This window comes from Spinacia oleracea, chromosome 4 (genome assembly GCF_020520425.1).
Source record: "Spinacia oleracea cultivar Varoflay chromosome 4, BTI_SOV_V1, whole genome shotgun sequence".
NCBI lineage: Eukaryota > Viridiplantae > Streptophyta > Magnoliopsida > Caryophyllales > Amaranthaceae > Spinacia > Spinacia oleracea.
This window is the reverse complement of record NC_079490.1, coordinates 122,914,800-122,937,478: the sequence shown is the minus strand read 5'-3', so window position 1 is coordinate 122,937,478 and position 22,679 is coordinate 122,914,800. Positions and strand designations below refer to the sequence as shown.

Here is a 22,679-nt window from a genome sequence, read left to right as displayed (position 1 = left end):
ACTACAAGCCAAACACAAGGACGACATCTTCGTCCTTGCTTGGCATCTTCTGCGCCACGTCAGCGGCGCCTGGCACAGCTGATGCGCTGGACGCAGCTGTCAGCTGGCGTTCATCCCCTCATTTTCCTATTGAAACCCATAATTTTCAGCATTTTAGGGCAGCAATTGACAAACAGAACGTCGTAATACAAAAATTGCCTCTCAACATCAAAATACAAACTCTTCAAAAATCCCATATAAACTTTAAATATTCAAGCAATTGGGAGCTCCAAGAGGAATTCTAACCTAAACCTAACTAGGTAATTCCGAATCCCAATCCTAATCTACTATGTTTCCATAATTTCTCTTTCAAAATGATTAGTAAAGTTGGCACTTTTATTCTTACAAAATCAATCACATATTTTTACAAAATCAACACTTTCTATGATACAAATACAAAGTTTCAAGATTCAATGATGTCTAAGGTTGTTTATAATCACTTCCTTAAACGAGAATCATTTTCAAAACATGGAGTAATCAAAGGTGAGGCCTTTTTAATGTTCAAAGGTCTAATCTTTGAGCTTCAAGACTCCACTTTTCAATATTCAAGTTCAAGTTTCAAGGTTCAATTATGTTTAAGGTTGTTTGTAATCACTTCCTTAAACTAGAACCACATCAAAATAGGAGCACATCAAAGATGAAACCTTTTCAACATTAAAAAGTCTAATCTTTGAGATTCAATACTCCTCATTTCAATATTCAAATACAAGTTTCAAAATTCAATGATGTTTAGGGTTGTTTGTAATCACTTCCCTAAACTAGAATCATCTCAATATATGGAGCATATTAAAGATGAAGCCTTTTCAACATTAAAAGGTCTAATCTTTGAGATTCATTACTCCTAAGTTCAATATTCAAGTTCAATATTTCAAGTTCAATATTCAAGTTTCAATATTTCAAGTTCAATTTCTATGTCAAAAATCTAAGACACTTTAAGATGAGCAACTTGTCCTAAAGTTGAGATTTCTAGACTTGAATCCGTGTCGGCCGCACTTATTCTTAAGAAGTCGTTTGGCGTTCGAATCTCAAATACAATAGTTCAATTTCAATATCGCATCTTTTAATTATGCACTTCAACATCGCAATTTCAGTAACTCCTTTCAATTATGCACTTCAATATCGCAATTTCAATAACGCCTTTAAATATTGCACTTTTCAATTCCGCACTTACTATTATGCAACTTTACTTGCCTAGTCCTTCAACAGGGCCGGTCCTGATAATTTAGAGGCCCTAGGCTAACTAATATACAAGTGCCCCTTCACCCTTGCGGTCTTGCCACTAATTTAAAGTGTAAGCACATGTCGATTACTACATCCGAGACTCCGAGTATAAAAACTAAACATTCATTTATATCCCATTTTTGCAACAAAAAGAAAAACTTGTACACCTTTTATCATTTTACTGATTACCATCATATAAACATTATTAAAAAAGAATTCAACTAATGAGTAAAATGATAGGTAGTACGATTGTACACAACTTCAGTTTTCATAAATCCATACACAGACATAGTTACATACCAAAAAAAAAACAGTGAAATAACATGATATCTCCGGACAAGGTTCACACTTCAAGTCTTGAATAATCTGAACCTTAGTACGTCGTATAGTATTTGTATTATAAGCCAGATCCCTTATGATTCACTAGTTATGTAAAAATAAAAACATAAATTTTACAAATTTTGGGTAAATTTTGGATCCAACAAAGAAACTAAGGACACTATGTTCGATCGTCTTCCCTCATCCCATAATACTAGAAGAAAAGTACTCCGTATTAAACATTGGAGTTATCGATTATCGGTGTAAAATTCATTTCTTTTCAATTTTCAATACCAATTAAAAGAAGAAAAGTATGGAGGAAATTGTTGTACTAGATGTTTCAAAGGGTAAACGAGGCTATTCAATTGATTATGAAGGGTTGATGGTTTGAATTCCTTCCAAATGCAAAAATTAAAAAACAGGAAGTATTATTCGGAGAATGGGAGTATATAGTCTTTCAATTTTTTATTGGAAACTATCATTGTCTTTAATAATCTCCATTTACAGGAGTTAATGACGTTTTTAATTGAAATCTGGATTTATAGGAGTACAATTGAAAGCATTACAGAATTTTACGTACTTTTTGGTACATTAAATGCCATTTTTATTACTTTGTTCTCTCTTCATAGCAGCTTATGCGGTAATTTTTGGGCCCATCCGAGCCTTGGGCCCTGGGCGGTGGCACTCCTCGCCTACCCTCAGGGCCGGGCCTGTCCTTCAAGGCAATGTGGTTTCCCACCTAGTCCTTTTCTAGGTGGTGATGTATTTTTACTAATTACGCATTTATTTTCTATTGTGATGTTGCTTTACTTGTTTATTGCTTTCATCACCTCACATGCTAAATACAATAAAATGCAAGGTTACACCACGCTTAACAAAGATAATTTCTTGGACAAACCGGTTTTAGGTTCCCTAAAAGTAACTTTAAAGCAAAGTGGTCACAATACAAAGTAGAAATTCTATTTGTTCAAGTACTAAATCCTAACCCACATAGTGTCATGACTAGGGTTATTCGAAAAAATTTTGTGCCATGCATTCGAATATAATTTCTAAATCTCTCGGAATAAGCATCTCGTTCCCTTGCCCGGATCTCACACATCTGTTTCTAAGATTCAATGCCTTATCCAATATAGAGTCAAATTTGGTCTTTCCAAACGGGACCCTTAAAAATTTTTGGTGGCGACTCCTTCGAAATCCAAAAATATACAAAGTTCTAAAGCCACTCTCGTAGGGGAAATACAAAAAAGTACGAGAGGAAAAATACCCCCTACAATTCTGGCGACTCCTCTAGGAGTTCCTGATTTCAATTTTGATAATACGAGCATACTTTGAGCAGCAAGCCACTTCCTTGCTTAAGTTCTGGATGCCAGCTTTGGCGCCAGGCGCAGACCCCTGTGCCAAACGCCACTGCCTGCATCCAGCACAGTGTCTTACAGTGGCTGGTTGCCCATGTAGCTCAAGTTTTCGAGTGGGAGTCAGTCTGTTTTTGAATTTCGAAGGACACTCCCAAACCTTGAGAACAAATGTCGAAAAACGAGCCTTTCAAATACAATATTCGAATGCGATTTTCAATTTTCAATTTCTAGGCATTTCATGCATATTTCGAAAACCATATTTGTGCATAACGAATTTCTACCTTGCCCAATACGGATGTGTTCTACATTCGGGCTAGCCCCAGGGGCAACGAAATGGTGACTCTCTATACGGTTCCTGACCAAAGTGTGTGACCATTTCCGCGCCTACCGAAACTTGGCATTTTCTTGACATTCCCGATGTCAAGCATGGAGGTCGTCTGCCGACACACACGTCCCTTAGGTCGACGTGCAAGTTGTTGCCGGATCCTCCTCTTAGTCAAGTACCCTTTTAACACCTAATGCCGACCACTTGCATCATACAAAACTTAGACCGACCTTAGGTTGAGAACTTTGCATGTCGCATTTCATATCCATGTTAGTGTGACAACGTGTTATTTGTGCATTGTGTGGGCGTCTTTGCACGCGTGAATGTCTAACCTCGAGTTCTAGCTTTGCCAAAACCATTATCTCCAACTAGGAAACCAAACCCCTAGGAGCATCATTCAAGTTTAAAATGCATCCAAAATCGCCGATTTAAGGTCTTTTAGGAGTGCCACTCCATTTGATTCAAAACCCTTAAACACGCCTCACGCACAAATGCCAAATTCAAATTCCATCCAACGGCGTCATAATGCCGGGTTTTCTAGTCCAAATTTCAAAATTCAAAATTCAAATCCAACGGCGTCATTAAGCCGGATTTTCTAGTCCAAATTTCAAATCCCAAATTCAAAATTCAATCCAACAGCGTCATAATGTCGGATTTTCTAGTTCAAGCCTTCAAAAACCTCCAATTTCAAAACCTCAATTTCAAATGTCTCAATTCATGATGGCGTAATTCCAACTTTTCAATTCCATCTCTCAAACCTCAAATTCAAGTTACCAATTTCAAAAACTCAAGTTCAAATGTCCAAACTCGTGCCGTCGTAATACCGACTTTTCCATTCCATCTTTCAAACCTCAAGTTCGAACTCCTAAATTCAATCTTTCAAATTTCAAGTCCTATATTCGAAAACTTCAAATTCCAAATCCGTGATGGTTTTATGCCGAATTTTCCCCATTCAATTCAAATTCAAAATTCCATGACCAAACACTTGAAAATTCCAAAGTCCATGGCGGCATGATGCCGGACTTTCAAAATTCGAAATCCAATGTCTCAAATTCATGGCGACATAATGCAGGAATTTTCAAATTCAAAGCCTCACACTCTACACAAAAGTGCATCTATTCCATTTCAAAGTTCAAACTCCGAATCAAATTCAAATTTCAAATTCATCTTCGAACTACAAAAAATTCTTGCCTCCCATTGCTCCCAAATACAAAATTCAAAAACACTTCCTAAAGGGTTGAAATCCCCCTAAAATACTTCGAAATTCAAAGGGTTGAAATCCCCCTAAAATACTTCGAAATTCAAAGGGTTGAAATCCCCCTAAAATACTTCAAAATTCAAAGGGTTGAAATCTCCCTAAAATTCTTCGAAATTTAACGGGTTGAAATTCCCCTAAAATACTCCAAACTCTACTATGGGTTGAAATTCCCTTGAAATATTCCAAAATCCAATGGGTTGAAATTCCCCTAAAATATTTTCAAATTCTATTGAATGTTTGAAATCCCCTTGAAATAATACAAAATCCAATTCCCTTTCGATCGGGTTCAAATCCCCTTGAAATAATACAAATTCAATTTCCAAATTCCCTTTCTCATGGGTTGAAACTCCCCTGAAATAATACAAATCCGATCTACTAAAACATTTCCAACGGGTTGAAAATCCCTTGAAATAATACAAGTCCAATTTCCAAATTCCAATGGGTTAGAATTCCCCTAAAATAGTCCAAATTCCAATCGGTCGAAATCCCTTTTTGATATTCCTAGTTATAGTACAAGGAGAAAGCCTCCACAAAATAATGAAGCTCCTTTCAAATATTCCCAACGGGTCGCAAATCCCGAATACAAATACAAAATCCAAAATCCCGAATCTTCGGAGTGGAACTTAGAGTCAAGTCTAGGTCTCAAAGTTCTAAATTTAAATCATGTGGTAACTAGGTGCTCGGACTCATTCTCTCATAATCCTATTCAAGATGACTTCACTAGCAACGGCTGTAGCAGAGCTCTATGAACGTGTTAAAGAAGTTGAGGCTCGCATAAGGGCTCTCGAAGACAATCAGGAAACTCTTTTCCATGCAGTGGGTCCTTTTGAGGTAGAGGAAATTTTCCATAACCAGAGGCCTGCGCCCTACCTTGTGCAACCAAGTAAAGGTTCAGAGCCTCGGTTTGTTACCGGATTGCCTCAAGAAGACATTTGTGGGATATGGGCCAGCGACGATGAAAACATATACCAAGACCCTCCTATTGAGGACATCTCTGACGATGAATGCCAAGAAATTGTGAACCCCGATTGGTACCTGGACACCAAGGCAGAAAACAGTGTTCAGGTGATGAGCGGCATTTATGTCGCTCTAGGCCTAGGATTTTATAGAATTTTATTAAGATTTTCGATAGTTTTGCGTAGTTTTGTTGCATTTTTATCCCCTTATTCCATCTTTGTACTTTTCAGGTAAAAATATTGAAAATGATGGAAAATAGCTGAGAATTGCTCGAACAGGGCCCGTGCGATCGCACGAAATTTATGTGCGTTCGCACGGGTCAGCAAAGTTGCCTCCAAAGTCAAGCAAGTTCGTGTGCTCGTGCCCCAGAAGTGTGTGTTCGCACAAATTTGGAAAATCGATGCAGGAACTATATGGGAATTTGTGCGATCGCATATCATAGAGGAGCTCGTTCGCACGAATCTGAAAAATCGATGCAGGAACTATGATTGATTTTGTGCGATCGCACCACAGAGGAGCCCGCTTGCACGGAATTTCGGTGGGCTCGCACTGAATTCCTGTGCGAGCACATGAAGATTTATGAAGATTTGGCCAATTTAGAACCGTGCGATCGCACGGTTGCTGAGCACGATCGCACGGCACGAAGGAGGAGAATCGTCGCTGAGCTCGTTCGCATGGATCACAGCACGATCGCACTGGTGCTATCGCAGCTGGGTATGCCCGTTCGCACAGCTGCCGGGATTCAATTTTCGAGTTTAAATCTCTTATTTTCGGGGTTTAGTATAAATAGAATTTTCTTTATTTTCATTAACAATTAATTTTCAGAAATAGATTTTAGGAGGTTTTTAGATATTTTGCTCTTCAAGCTAGTATTCTAGAGAGAGAAACTCATTGATTTTCAAGCTTCAATTCTGTAATTCCTTCAACTCTTCTCTTTTTCTTGAAATTTAATTCTTAGTTTCTTAATTCTTGCTCTTGCTTTGTTGTTGATTGTTCTTCAATTCCTTAATTTCTTGAATTCTTGATTTCATTGATTGAAGTTACTTTGATTTTCAATTTGTGATTTGATTGTGCAATTAAACTCTTAATTCTCTTCTCCTACTCCTTCAATATCATGCTTGCTAGCTTATTCTTAATGGATTGCTTGATTTCTAGAATGACTAGTGAGTAGAATTAGGTTAGGGTAAGGGGAGAATCTAGGGGCTTAATTAGGGGATATTGTTGATTGATTGTTGGTTGATTCATGTGATTAAATATGATTATTTGATGATAGGATATCCATTCTAGTTGAGTGGTAGTTGCAAATACTATTCGATTAGATTCACATTGGAACCATAGGATAGGTTTGGCGAGAGATTGTGGGCCTATCTTGTGTGATCAAATGGCGGTACCTATTATATGCTAGTTAGTTTAATCTAGGATTAGGCGAAAGCTCTTCCGTGGATTAGACGCTTAGCGTTCCCTATCCGAGAGGTGACGGATTCGTCTTTAGATGCCATTTGCCTAATCACCATTTCGTTGCATGATCACCATTGCTAGATAGTTGAATTCATTTCCCCCGGTTTCCCTAGTCTATCCCCGACTCCCAAACGTTTCCCTTTCTTGATTCAATTTAGCATAATTATTAGTTTTTAGATTCTTAAAAGTGACAATTCGAAACCAAATCCTTGTTCGAACTAGATTGACTTTCAAACTCAATAACCACCGTTTCTTTGGGACGATCCCTTTTCTTACCGCTAGCCGGTAGTTGAGTGGTTTTATAAATATTGTTTGCATAGGTTGTTTTCTATCAATGACGGAAAATACGCCTATCAAAATGGCGCCGTTGCCGGGGAACGGTTGTTGTTTTTGAGTTTTAGTTGATCATTAGAAAATACAAAAACATTGCAATTTCGCTTAGCTTTCTTTTTCCTTGGCATTGCTCACGGTTTTGGTTGAGTTTGTATGCTTGTTAGGGGGCGTACTCGTCAAAGGATCCTCCATCCTCTTGACCTTGAATTGGAGAGGACACTTAGGAGACAAAGGCGTGTACGGTGTAGCTCATCAAGCAATAACAGATTCGCTTCGTTGAGTGTTGGTGAGGAACAACATGAGAGTGAGCAAGTGTTTGAGAACATGGCGCTCCCGGTTAAGAACTTGGGAATACCGGGGGCATTCGAAGCTACATGTGGAATTCAAGCCCCAACAACGGGTGCCAACAACTTTGAGATCAAGCCCGCCTTGATCAATTTGGTGCAAAGCCACCCCTTTTGTGGGAAGAGTAATGAATCACCTCACGAACATCTCAAACAGTTCGAGCACTATTGTGACACAATCAAACACAATGGTGTCACATCGGATTATGTGAGGTTGACATTGTTTCGGTTCTCTCTACTTGGGCGAGCGAGTGATTGGCTTGACAAGGAGGTCAAGCCCAACGAGATGAGTGATTGGATTGGCTTGACAAGGAGGTCAAGCACAATGGTGTCGCATGGGAAGACGGCGGAGTGTCGCCATAAGATCCAATCCTTTGAGCAAAAGCGAGACGAGTCACTCTTCGAAGCTTGGGATCGTTACAAGGAGTACCAAAGGGAATGCCCTCACCATGGGATTCCTAAATGGTTGTTGCTCCAAACATTTTACTTGGGGTTGAGTCCGAGTTCGAAGACAAGTCTTGATGCGGGTGCGGGAGGCCCCATTATGAATAAAACTAAGGATCAAATAGAGGAAATCATTGAGGATATAGTTCAAAACTACCAATCTTGGAATGTAGGCACAAGGAATTATGATGGGAAAGGTAGGAGTGAAGATGGTAAGGGTTCGGTGTACGGCATAGAGCAAGCAAGGATGATAGAGAAGCTTACCTCACGCTTGGAGAAGCTCGAAAACACATGAGCCAACCGCCATCACCGTCTACAATTCCTCCTCCCTCGGCCACTCTTCTCTCTAAGGGGAAGGGCAAGGTTAGTTCTTATGGCTCAATGCCTCCGGGCACATTTTTTTGTGAAAATTTCCAAGACTATAGTCATTCCCCCGATGCATGCCCCTTAGTTCATAACTTGTCATTTGTGGATTATGGCCCTTCGTATGACGGAGAGTTTGATGTAGAGTATGCTAATTCCATTAATGAGAGGTATAGGAATGATAACAACCCTAACAATCCTAATTTTTCTAGGCAACCTAGAGGGCCCTCCATGTATGGTCCCCACCAAGGCTATGGCCAAGGAAGTGGGTATGATAGCCAAAATCGAGGTGGCTATAGAGCACAAGGCTATCAAATCCAAGCGCCCTATGGTCAAGCTCAAGGTTTTGGCAATCAAGGCCAATACAACCAAGGGAGTTATAATCCCAACCATCAAGGTGGAGGGGGTTATAACTACTCTTATGGGCAATTTAGGGGTGCCTCAAGTGGGGGTTATCCTTTGAACTCGGGAGGTCCTTATGGTGCGTCTCAATTGCCACCTCCCGGATTCAATGGACCGAGGACCTTTGGCAAGCAATATCAAGCAAACCTTAGTGGTTATGGCGTTGCACCTCCACCACTCACGCCTCTCAAGTCTAATCTTGAGGCTCTCATGGAGTCGTTTGTGGGGGCGCAAGCCAAGAAGAATGTCGAGTTTGAGGATGGATTCAAACCATCCAACACTCACTTGAAGATGATTGAGACCCAACTAGCCTAACATGCAAATACCTTTAGGGAACATCATGCGCATGCTAGTCTCCCACCCCAAAGTCATGCTCCGAGGCAAATGAATGACATAGTGACAAGGAGTGGGAGGATCTTAGATGATGTTCCTCGAGCTAGTAAGGTTTCTAAGCCTAATGGGAAGGATCAAGAGGGAGTCATTGAGTCTAGTGACAATGATGTGGTAGAAGAGGAGCCTTCCATCAATGAAGTAGGTGAAACTCCTATACCAAAGGAGGCAACTCTCCTACCTCTCCCCACTCCTAAACTTTCCTATCCCCAAAGATTCATAAGGCACAAGTTGGATGTGCAATTCTCAAAATTCCTTGATGTTCTTCGAAATTCTCACATCACCCTCCCCTTTACGGAAGCATTGAAATAAATGCCTTGAGAAATCTTGAGTGGGAAGCGAGATTGCGACGTAAAGGAGACGGTGAACCTCACCGAGAATTGTAGTGCTATCATTCTCAACCAAATGCCACCCAAACTCAAAGACCCGGGTAGTTTTTCTATCCCTTGTGCTATTAAGGAGCTTGAAATAAGCAATGCCTTGTGTGACTTGGGTGCTAGCGTTATTCTAATGCCTTATTCGGTGTTTGCCAAGCTTGATGTTGGAGATCTTGTCCCAACCAACATCACCTTGCAACTTGCCGACCGTTCGGTCAAGTACCCTATTGGTAAGGTTGAGGATGTGCCCTTGAGGGTTGGTGGGATAGTGATCTCCGTCGACTTTGTAGTCCTAGACATAGATGAGGACGTGCATGTCCCTATTATTCTAGGCCGCCCATTCTTGGCTACGGCCGGGGCAATTATTGATGTCAAGCAAGGGAACATTACTTTGAAAGTTGGGAAGGATAGTTTGTTCTTTGACTTTAATAAAGCTATGCGTTATCCTAGTTCCACTAATGAGAAATGTCTCTTGGTTGACTCTTTTGATCCCATTGTGAATGACATGCACGAGCATTTGCTCACCACTAATGATCCACTTGAGCTTGTTCTTTTGAATAGACATGGTCTAGGTACTTTAGGGATCGAAGTGGCTAACTACAAGGAGCTCTTGGATGCCACACCACCTTGCACTCAACCCGAGCAATGCATGCTTGTGTTGGATGGGAAAGAAGCTTTGGATAAAGCCGAAATTGGTAAGGAAGCTCCCAAGGTAGAGCTAAAACCTCAACCTTCGAGCTTGAGATACGCATTTCTCGGACCAAACTCTTCTTACCCCGTGATTATAAATTCCTCTTTAGATGACGAGCAAGTGCTCAAGCTCACTCATGTCTTGAAACGTCATCAAAGGGCTTTGGGCTACAATATTGGAGATTTGAAAGGTGTTAGCCCAACCCTTTGCATGCATCATATAGAGCTTGAGGACAACACCGTCCCACATCGTGAGAGGCAAAGAAAACTTAATCCACCTATGGGAGAGGTGGTTAAGAAGGAAATAATGAAGCTTTTGGCGGCCGGGATTATCTATCCTATTTCTAATAGTCGATGGGTATCCCCGGTCCATGTGGTTCCAAAAAAGGGTGGGATGACAGTAGTCAAGAATTCACATGGAGAACTCATTTCCACCCGGACGGTAACCGGGTGGCGCATGTGTATTGACTATCGCCAACTCAATCTATCCACTAAGAAGGACCACTTTCCTCTACCATTTATTGATCAAATGCTTGAACGTCTAACCAAACACAAGTATTTTAGCTTTCTTGATGGTTATTCCGGTTTCTTTCAAATCCCCATAAACCCGGAAGACCAAGAGAAAACTACATTTACTTGCCCTTATGGGACTTTTGCCTATAGGAGGATGCCATTTGGGCTTTGCAATGTCCCCGGGACGTTCGAAAGGTGTATGATGAGTATTTTTGGTGATATGCTTGAAGAAGAAATGGAGGTGTTCATGGATGACTTTTCGGTGGGAGGATCCACCTATGATGAATGCCTCATAAATCTTGGGAAGTGCCTTGCGAGGTGTGAGAAAGTCAACTTAGTGCTCAATTGGGAAAAATGCCACTTCATGGTGGAGGAAGGAATTGTTCTAGGGCACAAAGTCTCTCACCATGGGATCGAGGTGGATAGAGCGAAAATCGAAGTCATAGAGAAGTTGCCTCCGCCGGTGAATGTTAAGGGGATCCGGTCCTTTCTTGGGCATGCCGGATTCTATAGGCGATTCATTAAAGACATTTCCTCTATTGCTCGACCTCTCACTAACCTTCTCCAAAAAGATTGTGACTTTCACTTTGATTCTGCATGTCTCAAGGCCTTTAACACAATCAAGAGTGCCCTTATTTCTACTCCCATAGTTCAAGCTCCGGATTGGTCTCTACCTTTTGAATTGATGTGCGACGCAAGAGATTTCTCGGTTGGGGGAGTTCTTGGTCAACGAAAGGACAAAAAGCTCCATGTGAGCTATTATATGTCCAAGACTCTCAATCAAGCTCAAGCCAACTACACCACGACCGAGAAAGAATTTCTCGCCATTGTGCATGCATTTGAGAAGTTTAGGACCTATTTAGTAGGGTCAAAGACAATTGTGTACACGGATCATGCGGCTATTCGCTATCTTATGGAGAAAAAGGAGGCCAAACCGAGACTCATTCGTTGGGTTCTACTCCTTCAAGAATTCGATATTGAGATAAGAGATAAGAAAGGAGCCGAGAATGTGATGGCCGACCACCTATCTAGGCTTGAACTCGGGAGTGTTGCTCCGGATGATGTCCCAATCGAGGATGCTTTGAGAGATGATACTTTGTATATGGTTGGGAACTCCCTTGGTTTGTAGACATCGTTAATTACTTGGCTTGTGGGGGAATCCCGGAAGATCTCACCACTCAAGAGCGCCGCAAGTTGAAGCATGATTCTAGGCGTTATATTTGGGATGAGCCCACTTTGTTGAGGCGTTGCCCGAATGGCCTCTTAAGGAGATGTGTTCCGGATGAAGAGTTCCCTAGTGTCCTTCGTATGTGACACTCCTCCCCTTGTGGTGGCCATATGGGAGGTGATAGAACCGCTTCCAAGATTCTTCAAAGCATGTTGTGGTGGCCTACCCTTTTTCGGGATGCTTGGGCATTTGTCAAATCTTGTGATCGTTGTCAAAGAAAGGGTAATATTTTCAAGAGACATGAAATGCCACAAAATCCCATCCTAGATTTGGAAGTGTTCGATGTGTGGGGAATTGACTTCATGGGTCCCTTCCCTTCTTCTTATGGCAACCTCTACATTCTTGTAGCGGTTGACTATGTTTCCAAGTGGGCGGAAGCCGTTGCATCTCCCACTAATGATCATAAAGTGGTAGTCAGCCTCTTCAAGAAGATCATCTTTCCGCGTTTTGGGGTTCCTAGGGCTTTGATTAGTGATGGAGGGTCCCATTTTGCCCATGGTAAGTTCAAGGCTCTCTTGCGGAAGTATGGTGTTCGTCACAAAGTTGGTGTGGCCTATCACCCTCAAACTAGTGGTCAAGTGGAAGTCACCAATAGGGAGATCAAGTCTATCTTGGACAAGTCGGTTGCCAAAAAACCGCAAGGATTGGTCAATCAAACTTGATGACGCCTTATGGGCGTATAGAACGGCTTTCAAGACGCCAATTGGGATGACTCCCTACAAACTTTTTTATGGCAAGAATTGCCACTTGCCGGTGGAGCTTGAGCACAAGGCCATGTGGGCCATCAAAACTTTGAATTTTGAGCTCACTAGTGCGGGTGAGCGACGCTTGCTCGATCTCCATGAGTTAGAAGAACTCCGCATGAATGCCTATGACTAGGCAAGCATCTACAAGGCGCCTTCTAAACAATATCATGACGCCAAGATTAAGAAGAGAGAGTTCAAGGAGGGGGAGAAGGTCCTCCTTTATAACTCTCGCTTGAAGTTGTTCCTGGGAAAACTAAAATCCCGGTGGAGCGGTCCGTTCGATGTTGTTCGGGTCTTCCCCCATGGTGCTATCGAGATTCGGAATGATGATTCCATGTCCTTCAAAGTAAATGGGCATCGGCTCAAACACTATTTCTTGGGAGACTCTATTGGATTTTTTTTTTCCTTGGATCTCAAGGACCCCCCTTGAATTTGGGGGGGATTCGTCAAGCTAATGACGTTAAACGAGCGCTCCCGGGAGGCACCCCGCGGCTTCTATACATTGTTTTGGTATGTTTCATTGCGGTGGGTTCACACTTTCCACCTTTTGCCTTGTCCGTCTTTATTTTGGTGAGTTTGTTCGGGTTTTAACGGCTCTTTGCGGGACTTGCTCCCACGACATTTCCGGTAACATCCTTCTAACTCTATTGCATACTTTAGGGGACGGACATACATCATGTTGGGGCATTTGGTTGGATGGGCAGTTGTGCCCCTCCTTTCTTGGTTTTAGGCCTTGAGGACATGGCCTAATTCTAGCTTGAGGGGAGTTTTGTTGTGTGGTTGGCTACTTGTTGATGCTCATTGCTATGAATCATACCATTATGTGCTTGTTTCTTTGTTTTTAGTTTGATTTAGTTTGGTTCTAGTTTCTTTTCTTTTTGTTTGTTTCTTTTTGTTTCCCTTTTTGGTGTGTTTTCTTATTTTCTTCCTTTTCCTTTTGTTTTGATTTCCTCTTCGTCAAGGCAAGTTTTTCTAGGTTTTCTTAGGCAATATTCTTGATTGGGGCATATAAAATTGGAACTTGTAGATTAGAGTGCTTTTATTCCTAATTGGTAGATTTTTACTCGGTTTTTAATGTCTTGGGTCGAGTCTAGGATTTGGTGTCAAGAAAGTTGGTTGAACTATGGGTAGCATGCGTCATGAACTCTTGGCTTGTGGTAAGATGGTGTCGATTTCTCTAGTGATTTGAAGCCGGAGAGGATGGTATTTGCTCCCTTGTGAGGTTCATGTTCAAATAAGCCCAAACACATTTTCATATATTGAGTGGCATGGATCCTTAGCATTGACTTTCTTGTCTTTCGAGTTTGACCATTTTCTTCCCGAGACCGCGACCGAACTACTTTAGGGGACGATAGAGGCATTTCTTTCGGTGACTATTTTTCTTTTTAGTTTAGGACATTATTTTCTATTTTTCTCATATGTTTTTGTTTGCATTTGCCCCCTTTGCTAGCCATTTGAGCCTTGACCCTTCGTTTCTTATAAGCACATTACAAGCCTAATAGCCTTTGTTTTGTTTTCACCCTTAGAAGTGATAGTGAAGCTTAGAGTTATGATGCTTGTTGTTTTGGAGTAATTATGCAAAGTTGAGGAATGAATATTGTTTTGTATGAATGGCAAAGTTTTGGAAGAATGTTGTATATAAGTTGTGAAAAAGCCAAAAAAATAGAGAAAAATAAGGCATGAAAATTTTCATTTGAAACACAAAAAAAAGGAAAATCAAATCAAGAAAAAAAGTGCAAAAAGAGTTGTAGTTTAGAATAGTTGTTTAGAATAGTGGTACGAGTTTGTGTTTGGTTCAAAATGCTTGAGTTTAGTTCTATTATTGCGCTTCACTTTAGGTATGAGCACCAAATTGCCAAATTTGTTCCGCACCTTACCCCTAGCCTACGTTACGCCCTAAAAGCCCTCTTGACCCTTTAGAGTTGAGTCATTGTCGGTGGAGGGAGGATTTGGTCAAGCTTAAGGAACAAGGTTGTCATGCTAAGATGTCGGGTAGCCTATTGTTGATTTTCTGGCGCCTTCGCGGTGTCTTGAGACACTATTCTCAAGGGTGGATAAGATCTAGAGATTTGGCGTGGTATGCCCGGATGTAGGGGGATTGACTAGTGCTTGCCCTTAGTTCACTTTGCTTGATGCTAGAATCTTTCACTCGATTTAGGACATTAGTTGGCGTGTACTCATTTATTTGATTAGTAATATTAGTGTTCTTCTATACTTGTTCCATAATACACTACTACAAAAGCCTTAGTTTCTGGACGCCGGGAGCTCTGACGCTTGGGCTAGAGCGTTGGTGGAAAAAATTGATTTCCGCTTATTCATGATGCCGTTTGTCGTCCAGGATTATCTAGACAGCATTTGGCGTTGAGAACACACGTGTAACCCACGTGATGTTTGATAATTAGATACGTGTTGCCCGCAACTTCACCTTCTTTGGGAAACGCCTCATTGAATAACCCTCACTCAGTCACCGCCTCTCATCTCCAGCAAAAGAATCTCAGATCTACTCTTCTCTCATTGGAATGGTAAGGTCTTTCAAGTAGCTTCTTCATTTATCTTCTCTTGGGCTTGTATTTCTCTGTCTCCCCTCTCCAATTTTTTTTTATTTTAATTTCATTCTCTGGGTTTGTAGATCTTGTTCGACATGTCAATGGTTCATCATCTCCTCGTCAATCTTGTGAAAGGTAGCACAAATTTTCATTTACAATTCGTTTCTTTTTGTTTTTTCAATTTTTGCTCCTTTGTGTTTTTAAAATCTCGGTACTTATTTGCAGTTGAATGATATTGTATAATTTCGTTCTTCTCATATAATTAGTTCAGACCCGAGTAATTTTAAGCTCACTCTTTAAATTGGGTTTAGATTTGTCTATGTTGAGTAAAAATTTCCGATTCTCGTCCTCATTTGTGATGATTTTTTCGTTTTGGAGTGCTGTTGAAACCTTTATTCTTTCCAGCTGATATTTTTTCATGACTGAAAGGTAAATGTGTTGGATTTAAGGGACATAATATGCTTAAGATGTCGACAGAATAGTTTTCTCTACATGTGATTGATGTTGGCTATATTTGAGTTGCTTGCCTCTTGATCGGTTGTATTTATGCCTTTTGTGTACTGTTGTTGTTTTAAATGACAACAATTAAAGAGAGTAATTTTCTTTTCTAGCCTTGTACAATCCAAATTAGTCCATATCTGTTGTAACTTGTAAGGTTAGTTTGTATTTTTCTGTCTTGCTCAAAGTTTTTTAGTGTAATAATAGCTCTTTTTCATTGAATATCTTAGGAGAAACAAGATAAATTTTATAGAATGTGAACTTAGAAGCACTAACAATACAACAAGAAGCAAGTCTTATTGATGCTCTCTGTACACCGATAGCAGGGAACTAAAAATTGATAAGTTATGCTACAATTTGGCTTGATATAACTTATTTGTTAGTGTTTCTTCCTAATTAGCATATATGATTTATACCTTTCCATCCCTAAAACAAAATTTTGGCCCATTTGACATGGATGTAAACCATATGATTTATACCTTTCTATTTTTATTGTCACCCACTTTGTTTTTTCCATCGATCAGTAGATTCTTTTTAGTTCGCGTGCTTCGGTAGTTTAGATCTTTAGATACAGGGGTGTGAATATATAGGTATAATTTGTGTTCTCCTTGTAATTATCAAGTTGCTAAGGTGTTGAAATTCTATTTCTTTTTTCTATTTGAGATACTTTACAATGCTCTGTATGTATTGTTTCAAACCTCAGAATATTTGTTCTAATTTGCCATAATATGGAGTGATTGGTTTGGAAAAAAAACTAATTCTTTGTGTTTGTTGTAAGTGTCTTGAGCTCAACAGATATTCTGTTGACTGGGTTAACTAACACTACAACAAACCCACTATTTCTCGACGTAGATGCAGGCGTATCTGTTGAGTTTGAATTATTGATCTTGAATTTTGGATACTGGATATTATATATCTTCTAAGGGATGTTTTCTTATAGTTAGAGTTGTCACAGACCTTCTTACCTTTTAACTTTTGTAGAGTACTTGCAGTTTATTTGTTCTACACTTCCGTAATTTCTTGATATTCACTACTACAAAATACATACTTTGAGGACGCAAAGCCCTCGACGTTGGGGTAGAGGCGTTAGCTTAGGTCATGTATCCGCGCGTTTTGTGGACGCCTTTCCGGGTGGAACCAGTATTCGACTTATGAAAGCGTCGAGATATTACAGTCACGTGATATGAATTGAAGCCCACGTGTTTAAACTTTAGGGAAAAAAGAAAACCGGTGTAAGAAATGGACTTCTCATTTGTTCTCCACATTTCCAAACCCTAACTTTTCATCTCTTTTCTTTTTCTTCAAGAGTTCAAGCCTTTGTAGAAACCGCAAAGAGATTGCAATTCTTTGTTATTTTTGCAATTGTTTGTTATTTTTGCAATTCTCATTCAGATTGTGGTACTTTCTTTGCTGTTCTCATCAAATTAATTGGTTTTTTAAGGTACGGTATACAGGCTCTCAATTAATATTATATCTAGTATAGTATGATTTCATCCGAATTTTGTTTATTCTTTAGGATTTGCGATTTCACCCTCAATTTCTTGGTCCATTATCAATTCTAATTCGATTGATTGATAAAAATCATTTTAGATTTTCTGATTCTTTTCGATAAATCTAGGGTTTCTGATATTTTTCTCAAAATTATGATTTCAGGTGTTCCACACATGAATATTTATGTAATACCATGTCAATGATTTCGATAGTAGCTACCTATCAGGTTAGAATAGTCTCTTTTTTTCTTTTTTGATTTCGATTTGATATGGGTAGATTTTGTATTATTGTTGATGTGTCATGTGTGCTTTGAATACATGCATTACTTTTGATTTTGTTGTAATATCCATTGAGAAACATTCAATCTCTGAGTTGTAATGAGTTTCTTCAATTCTTTTGAGTTTCAAAGTTAAGAAAACAAGTATCTAAAATTCTTTGACTTGAAAGGTTATTTACTTTTGCTACATGTTTTTCTCTGTTGTTAGACAATTGTCATTTTCCCCTTTGGATTCTTTGATGTCCTCCATGATTGGAAAATTTTATTTCTGTATATAACCAATTTTATTGAAGAGATTTTCAAATATATGTAAATAATCCGATATTCTTGTTATATGTCCATGGGTCATTTGGTCACTCAAGGACTGACTTTCCTATGATTATTACATCTGGTAAGTATATTGATAGTTTTTTATATCATAAGGCCTATGTTAAAAGGTCATGTTCTTAGCTAGTCCCTATGCTTGCTCTGATGTATTTTGGAATCTTTTTTGTGTTGTCTTCCTCTCAAATCAAAACATTCTAACTGTTTTAAAAAAAGTGTTTGAGCTTCTGTAAAAAGTAATTAATGTTAAGAATTGAAGAAGCTCACTACTTTCATGATAGACAAGCCATGTTTTAACTATTAAAGCAAAGAACACAAACTAACTGATAGATAAACATGTTTTAATGCAGCCATGCAGGTAAAGTCAATATATTATGTTGTTAATTCTTCCTTGTTAAGAAGAAATACCAAGCTTATAGAGTTATCATGTATCATGTATGTATTCTAGGTCTAAATAATAATGAAAGAATCGTCATACACCTTTACAACTTATATGCTAAGTAGTACTTAGCTGAGATTCTCACGTACGTAGGATACTTATCCATAAGGGGCATGCCTTTTATTTGAGCAAGGGTTGTAACAGCGTGCATATCTTGGCACGAGGTTGTTTTATTTTGCGCGTGTTGTTGTGCTTGTGTGTATGTGTCTAGGCTCAATTGCATGGGTTTCTTATATGTCTAGGTTCTAGCTATTTTGTAAAACTTTTTGGAATACCTATCTGCTATATTATTTACAAAGGCAATAGAATTAAGCTTTAACAGAATGCTTTCGTATTATTTTTTATCTGATATAAGATAAGAGCTCAATTGTTACCCTGTAATTAAGTCTTAATTAAGTCTTAATAACATCTCCAAGGTATCAATCTAACTTCTTTCTAATGCTTGCTGTCAGTCTTTCTCCTGTTGTTCTTGGGAAGTCTGAACGGTGGAGCTATCTATAGTTGGATTCTCAGAGTATGTTATTTTCTCTAGGTTGGCCAGAATACAACCATTTCTCTTGGTAGGCGTTGCAAAAATCTCGAGTTCTTAGATCTTTCATGGTGTCGCCTCCTTATAGACAAGGCACTAGGATTAATTGCTGACAGCTGCTGGTCTCTCAAGTTGCTCAAAATTTTTGGTTGCACACAGGTAAACAAGTTTTTGTTCATGACTTGTAATGATAAGCAGTTGACACTATTCGTTATGTTTTCCTATTGCCATTGGTTTAGAAATGATTTTCCATGCCAGATATTTGTTTATACTAATTTGTATTTATACTAACAAGTAAGTAACGTGCATGAAGTTTATTACCAACTCTCCCTAGTTATTCTAGTGCAATCAAGTAATGTGCATTCTAGCAATTAGATCATTGACTAAGTTACGGATCGTATCTGTTCTAAAAAACAATGATTGCTCTTGTGTCAGTCAGTCTCTGATTTGTTAGGAAGATAGGTGATGTATGGAGTGGATAGGGGTTGTTGATAGTGAGAGATGTTAATAACCAGTAATGAGTGATGACATTCAATTCCTAGTAATGAGTGACGACATTCAACTCCACAGTAATGAATGATGACATTTAATTTCCTTCGTGGTTTTGGTTTCCGATTTATTATGTACTTATTACATATTAATTGTATTTTTCTTTGAAGGTCGTCCAACGTGATAAGGTGCAAAAGCCGCATGAAGGCCAAGACAGTGGAGCTTCACATCGATCATCTATATTTAGTATATATAGTACATCCTAGCTAGTTATTTTTTCTAGGTTTTAGTTTTAATTTCTTTGGTTAGATTTATGATGTTGTTTTGGACTATTTGGTTAGGATTTTGGTTAGTTATATAGATGCGTGTATGTTTGGATTCTGGTTGGTAACATACGTGTACGTACTATGAAATTTAACTACTTAAGTTTTTGTAAGTTAATTTTATTGTTAATTGAAGACCAATTATTCACAATTCAGGTTTAATTGATCTTGTGTTAACACTTTATTTTTAAATTTATAATTCTGATGAATAATGTTTTATAAATATATGCGATACAGGAATAGGTACGAGGAATAAAAAGAGCTTATATGCGATACACGAATATGTGAAAAAAAGCTTATACAAATAAATGTGGACGCTTTATGGAGTCGTGTTATCGTAATCATTTAGATTAACATTTATGTCAACAGAAATTTGTGGACGCTTTTCGTTGAAGAGAATCCAAATTTCTGGACGCTTTTTGGCGTCGAGAAAATTAAATAGCTTAAAGGTGGGCATAGCGGGAAAATATTGTGTCGACACCAATATCAAAAGTCTGGACGCCTAAAAGCGTCGAAGAATTCGACGCCAAATCGAAAATGGGGACAGCAAAAGGCGTCTTCATTCCCGACGAAATAAAGCGTCGAGGAAATTATCGACTCTCACTTTCTCGACGCGTCCTGAAAGCGTCGATGGCTAAATTCTCGACGTCTTACGGCGTCGTAAAATGGTCAAAAAAGCGTCCTTAACAGGCGGGATTTGTAGTAAAGTTGCCTCCAAAGTCAAGCAGGTTCGTGTGCTCGTGCCCCCAGAAGTGTGTGTTCGCACAAATTTGTAAAATCGATGCAGGAACAACTATATGGGAATTTGTGCGATCGCATCACAGAGGAGCTCGTTCGCACGAATCTGGAAAATCGATGCAGGAACTATGAGTGATTTTGTGCGATCGCACCACAGAGGAGCCCGCTCGCACGGAATTTCGGTGGGCTCGCACTGAATTCCTGTGCGAGCACATGAGGATTTATGAAGATTTGGCCGATTCAGAACCGTGCGATCGCACGGTTGCTGAGCACGATCGCACGACACGAAGGAGGAGAATCGTCGCTGAGCTCGTTCGCATGGATCACAGCACGATCGCACTGGTGCGATCGCAGCTGGGTATGCCCGTTCGCACAGCTTCGCGGGATTCAGTTTTCGAGTTTAAATCTCTTATTTTCGGGGTTTATTATAAATAGAATTTTCTTTATTTTCATTAACAATTAATTTTCAGAAATAGATTTTAGGAGGTTTTTAGATATTTTGCTCTTCAAGCTAGTGTTCTAGATAGAGAAACTCATTGATTTTCAAGCTTCAATTCTGTAATTCCTTCAACTCTTCTCTTTTTCTTGCAATTTAATTCTTAGTTTCTTAATTCTTGCTCTTGCTTTGTTGTTGATTGTTCTTCAATTCCTTAATTTCTTGAATTCTTGATTTCATTGATTGAAGTTACTTTGATTTTCAATTTGTGATTTGATTGTGCAATTGAACTCTTAATTCTCTTCTCCTACTCCTTCAATATCATGCTTGCTAGCTTATTCTTAAGGGATTGCTTGATTTCTAGAATGACTAGTGAGTAGAATTAGGTTAGGGTAAGGGGAGAATCTAGGGGCTTAATTAGGGGATATTGTTGATTGATTGTTGGTTGATTCATGTGATTAAATATGATTTGATGACAGGATATCCATTCTAGTTGAGTGGTAGTTGCAAATACTATTCGATTAGATTCACATTGGAACCATAGGGTAGGTTTGGCGAGAGATTGTGGGCCTATCTTGTGTGATCAAATGGCGGTACCTATTATATGCTAGTTAGTTTATTCTAGGATTATGCGAAAGCTCTTCCGTGGATTAGACGCTTAGCGTTCCCTATCCGAGAGGTGACGGGTTCGTCTTTAGATGCCATTTGCCTAATCACCATTTCGTTGCATGATCACCATTGCTAGATAGTTGAATTCATTTCCCCCGGTTTCCCTAGTCTATCCTCGATTCCCTAACGTTTCCCTTTCTTGATTCAATTTAGCATAATTCTTAGTTTTTAGATTCTTAAAAGTGACAATTCGAAACCAAATCCTTGTTCGAACTAGATTGACTTTCAAACTCAATAACCACCGTTTCTTTGGGACGATCCCTTTGCTTACCGCTAGCCGGTAGTTGAGTGGTTTTATAAATATTGTTTGGTGAGGTGAATTTCTATTCAACGACGGAAAAACACCTTATCATCAGGTCATGACTAGATCCGGTCGAATTCAAGAGCCAGTCAACAGGACAATACCGGCAACTAATATCCCTCTACCCACCGAGGACAATCCTTTGGTCAAGCAATTGAAGCGCACAAAGGCAGAGGTTAATATTTGGCAACTCATGGCTTCCTCTGTGGAACATCGCACTGCTCTAATCAATGCTATTGTCAAGTTGAATGTCACCCCAGAAGTCACTCCTGACGAACTGGTCGGGTTACTAACAAATCTAGAAGAAGGATTACCTTTACAACTGAAGACCTCCCACCTGAGGGGGCAAGCCATCACAAGGCTCTCTATCTGACCGTTGAATACAAAGACAAAATCATCCCCATGAGTCTAGTGGATAATGGGTCATCCATCAACGTGTGTCCTCTCCGCACTGCTGAAAATTTGGGCTTCACAACTAGTGACTTTTCTAGTTCCTCCGAAGGTGTTCGTACCTATGACAACACTCGTCGGGAAGCAATGGGAACTCTCACCCTACTACTCCGAACATGCCCCATTGAGCGCAAAGTGAGCTTCCAAGTGCTCAATATCAAAGCAAGTTTCAATCTCCTTTTGGGGAGACCTTGGATCCATGACCTCAAAGCTGTGCCATCCTCACTCCACCAGAAAATCCGAATGGAGGTCCAAGGAAATTTCATTACTCTAAATGCATCCCATCCAAGAACCAAGATAGCTGACAAGGATCTGATATTAATAGAACATGATGACAATGATGAAGACCTTTGGGGGTTCAGTGCTTAAGTAGGAGGCATCGAGTCAAAAATGAATCCCATGGCAAGG

At 39.6% G+C, this 22,679-nt stretch overlaps 1 long non-coding RNA gene and 1 other non-coding gene across 2 annotated transcripts; one reads left to right on the top strand and one right to left on the bottom strand.

Annotated features, from left to right (window-relative positions):
• Positions 1 to 7,958: 7,958 nt before the first annotated feature.
• On the bottom strand, positions 7,959 to 8,064 carry LOC130460411 (small nucleolar RNA R71). The gene has a single exon (XR_008920285.1). It is a non-coding gene; the product is annotated as a small nucleolar RNA R71 (small nucleolar RNA).
• Positions 8,065 to 15,069: 7,005 nt separating this feature from the next.
• On the top strand, positions 15,070 to 19,839 carry LOC110785988 (uncharacterized). The gene is made up of 5 exons (XR_002532760.2): positions 15,070 to 15,283; positions 15,391 to 15,442; positions 17,459 to 17,522; positions 18,869 to 19,024; positions 19,525 to 19,839. It is a non-coding gene; the product is annotated as an uncharacterized lncRNA (long non-coding RNA).
• Positions 19,840 to 22,679: the final 2,840 nt, after the last annotated feature.